This window comes from Corylus avellana, chromosome 1 (assembly GCF_965113065.1).
Source record: "Corylus avellana chromosome 1, dhCorAvel1.hap1.2, whole genome shotgun sequence".
NCBI lineage: Eukaryota > Viridiplantae > Streptophyta > Magnoliopsida > Fagales > Betulaceae > Corylus > Corylus avellana.
This window is the reverse complement of record NC_142490.1, coordinates 35,510,791-35,515,272: the sequence shown is the minus strand read 5'-3', so window position 1 is coordinate 35,515,272 and position 4,482 is coordinate 35,510,791. Positions and strand designations below refer to the sequence as shown.

Sequence of the window (4,482 nt, the reverse complement as noted above, 5' to 3'; positions counted from 1 at the left end):
AGAACCTTTTATTGCATATAATTAACCACAAAAACAAAAGAAGCAAAATGAAAAAGGAATGAAAAATCACTTTTCATTAATTATTAACTATGCATGTCATTCGGGTTCCACACAAACACTTGATCAAGTGTTACTGATTTTTGAACTATTCTTTTGAGATTAAAAGTATTACCACCATTAATCCTTAGTTAATCATCTAGGAAAAACAAAACATGTACAGCTAATTTGAGTTGGGCAAAGATTGTCAATTTCCTGACAAGACCAACTGGTCCCCTGTTCATTCCTCTTTTTTTCATTTATAGTGTGGAAAGCAAATATGAAAGCCCTGCACACAGAGAGACAGAGAGAGAGAGAGAAAGAGAGAGAATAGGTCATTGTCAGTAGCTGTAAGGGAAGGAAACCCACCATTAAATACTCCATCAATGGCACAGTAGATCAAAAGGGAGATGGAGAGCTGTGCATAAAGCATTTATATATATAGTTGGATTCACGAGGCTTCAGCCCCCACCCCCACAAAGCATGCATATCTCGTGCCTCCTTCTGTGAATCTTTATTTTATGCACGAGATTGGAGCTTCTGCTGGCTCCTCCTTAAAACTGCTATTCATGGCTTTGGTTCTTCCATCTCATCAGATGTTTGGTTTTGTTGGTTTGAGAGGTTGAAGCTGCCAGCATGATCTGGTAAAAACCCCATCACTCTTTACTCAATCTTGCTGCCACCCAACAAATTTGTGTATATATATATATATATATATATATATATATATATATATATATATATATATATATTTCCAAAATAGGGTGTGGAGATATTTAGATCATAAGATTTTTAAGGGGTTTTTGAGAAAATTGAATCTCCTTCCACATCAGCTTCATAGAGTTTTTTCAAGGGGTTCCATCAGGTCATCTTGCAGCTTCAATCACTCACTTCCAACAAAGAAATCAATGCAAAGAGACTTTTTCATATATGTATATATATGTATGTATGTATATATATATACATGCCATCTTTGGGAATATATATATATATATAATGTCTCAGATCAGAACAAATGGATTCCAGGTATTCTTCAAGTCCAATTCCATATTTTTTTCAGCAATTTTTCTCTGATTTACAAGTACTACTAATTCATTGATTCTGTTGTTGTGTTGTTATTATACCTTTATTTATTTTTTCCCTCAAAAGTTATTTATTAATTTTGTTGTCCACATACATAAACTCATATCCATACATATATATGACATGAACATGCATGCCCACATCCACCAGTACTCCATATCAACGCTTCGTTTTCAACTCACCCAGCACCAACCACGCCTCTTGATATGTTGAAAACTACAATCTCTCTCTCTCTCTCTCTCTCTCTCTCCCTCTCTCTCTCTCTCTCTCTCTCTCTCTTTGTGTTTTGCTTTTGTGTGAATTTTTGTCTTGAAGTTGTGCGCAGTGTGTAGAAGCATATAATGTAAAACAAATTCCCAAATCGTATAGGAGACAGTTTTTTTTTCAAATAAAAGCCAAGGAGACAATTAATTATATATATGGCATGCAAAATCGTATAGTTGTACTTTTTGCCAGGACTTGGCAATTCGTGCACAAACATACACAATTAAATGACAAATTTATCTCTGATCCTGCTTTATGGTCTGATCTTAATATCTACTAGCTAGCTAGCTGCCTCATTTTCTTCTACTTGGGTGTACAAATGTTTTCAGAAAAAGGGTTCATAATAAGTACGATTGATATAAGACAAAATCATCCATTCTGATCATCAGGGCCTTTACAAGACAAAATACATCTGATCATGTTAAACCACTACAATTTTCATACAATTTAGTCGATTGATGTGTGAAATGGAGTTTTTGTATCCATAATACTGTTTTGGTGATCAATATCAATTTTTTTAATATCAAAAGTTTAAGTTAATTGAAAAGGATGAATTTGATTATGTAATTAATATTATATATGTTTTAACACTCCCATCTAGAATTGGGCTATTTAACTGAAAGGAAAGGTGAGGATTGAATTCAAAATCTTAGCTTTGATACCATGTTACTCGGATTACCACTTATCCGAAAAGTTTTAACTCAAAGAAAATAATTAATTTAATTTTTTAATTAACTCAATCACAAATATTTATATAGTTAATGAATTTAGAATTCATAACTACCAGAAAGCATAAATACATGATCACACACTTGCACATGTACATCTTATATATATATTTAGAGAGAGATGTTTGAGGTATTACAATTTTTACTGTAAAGTCATTTAGAAATTAATATGACAGTTCTTAGTGAAATAATTAAGAGTACTATTTAATTGATAGTTTTTTTTCATCAATTACGGATTGTCAGTTGATCGAGTTTGTAAAAGTTTTTTTTTTTTAAATAAAATTTGTAATATTCTTAACATCAATCCCATGCAAATATTAATGGAGTAATACTTGGGAACACTTGTTCATCCGGATAAGCACCCTCCTGCCTTCCTTCCTTCCTTTTTTTCTCAATATATACGAAAACAATATATTGTGCATTGCATTTGCTATGTGCTTTGCTCTTTATTCTCTTTTATGATGCAATATATTCATAAGATCATTATATATATTTTATCCAAAGAGTTCTCAACCTTTTTTGGACAAATTAATGAAATGTATTTATTATTTTGGAAATTTTATTGATGCCTAAGGGTTGGAACATGTTTTCCTTATTCTTCACAATTAATTACTTTGTGGAAGTGGCGTCAGAGGATCTTCATTTTGCTTTTATAAATTGCATTAGCAAAAGATAAGTACTGTTTGGCATAAAAAAAAAAAAAAAAAAAAAACACTTTACAGTAAGCTCATGCTTATGCATCCATGCATGTCACATGGTAAAATTAAACCAAAGACTTCCGAGATATAATTTCCATTAATTTTTCATTAATTTATCCAAGCGTTGGCTGTTGTCTGGAAAGCCACTTGCTTACACAACACACGATAAACTATTTTCAGAGGTAATCTTTGTTAGAATATTAATTATAATCTCATAGGGAGATAGGTTATGAACTTGAACCTGACTCTACAATTCACTTTATTTTAGTTAAATATTTCACGTGTTGAGAAGAGTTTGATCAGCCACACGTGATGTAGAATGTTAGAATATTTATTAAATCATTAAATTCATCCATTCCTTGTAACTTAAAGTTTTGAGATACGTGGTGATTTAGCTTCAACCTACAATGAGGATAAAGCAACCAAGTTTTTCTTTCTTTGTTCTACCTTTTTTTCTTTTTCTTTTTTACTATCTTGGTTGTCTCCATTACTTCCCTTAGCTTAATAAAAATCAAAATTGTTATATGCAACATTAATGATTTGGTGGTTTATATGGAAAATTAAGTACAATATAATATAGTCTGCTATATATAGACAAATTATTGGTTTTTAATTTCATGCATATGCCCAGCAACTAATATTTTGGCAGCTCTACTATCCAAAGGTAAAGTTCTGGACAAGTTGGGATCACTACATAAGTGTATAAGATGAAGCTGCTTTATTTATTTATTTATTTTATCTTAATTAGTTGTATCAGATCATAAATTATTATTTGAGAAGGTTAAAGGGAGAGGAGCAATTTCTGTTGCTTTCTATTTTGATTGTAATTGACACAGACACAACAATTTTTCCTGTTACAGTACTTTTGAAGTTTAACAACAAGACATCATGGTCATTGTCTTTGATGTGTGAGGTTTGCATTGTTTTCCTTCACATGCATGAATAACGTTTTCAAACTTTTCACCTTTCCGTTTTGTGAAACAATGAGGTTTCCAAGAGAGTTAGTTCCATTGCTACCTTAACATATGATTGGAACGTGCTTATTTGCTTGAATCTCATCAAGACAATCCAGATTCTGAACAAAATAGACTAGCAAGTGAAAGTTTTTTTCTCGGTGCATAATCTTGACAGTATATACAAGGAAATTACAAATAATAATAATTTTCCTTATTTCAAAGATTGACAAGTTTCCTTCAATATTTGGATTTCCTTTTCTACTTGATTGAGTGCTGCATATTCTTTCATTTTGAGGTTGTCTAGTGATATGGTAGGATTTGCTGATTTGGCTGATCTTGTTGATCCTTTTCCATTATTGATTGATAGCATGGCTGTCATGGTAGCTTGATTGGCAGAAGCTTGGTTTGGAAAGATATGATTTGATTGATGGGCAGCAATTGGATTTCAAATGAGAGTTGCAGCAAGATGAGCTGCAACATTCTCAACAGCAGGAGCTTGATCAGGAGTTGATAGCTCAACATCCCCTACAAGCTAATGGGGAGAGAAACACCATTAGCTTGGATTGAAGAGTGGTGAACCGAGCATAAGGCAATCCTTTAGTAAAAATATCAGCGATTTGGTCCAAAGTAGAGATGATGTTGACAATAATATCACTATTGAGTACCCTTTCGCGAATGAAGGGGTAATCCACTTCAAATATATTTGGTGTGGAGCAT

The 4,482-nt window shown here is 32.4% G+C and overlaps 1 long non-coding RNA gene across 1 annotated transcript; it reads left to right on the top strand.

The window, feature by feature from the left end:
• Positions 1–360: 360 nt before the first annotated feature.
• On the top strand, positions 361–3,705 carry LOC132171912 (uncharacterized). The gene is made up of 2 exons (XR_015909770.1): positions 361–1,062; positions 3,459–3,705. It is a non-coding gene; the product is annotated as an uncharacterized LOC132171912 (long non-coding RNA).
• Positions 3,706–4,482: the final 777 nt, after the last annotated feature.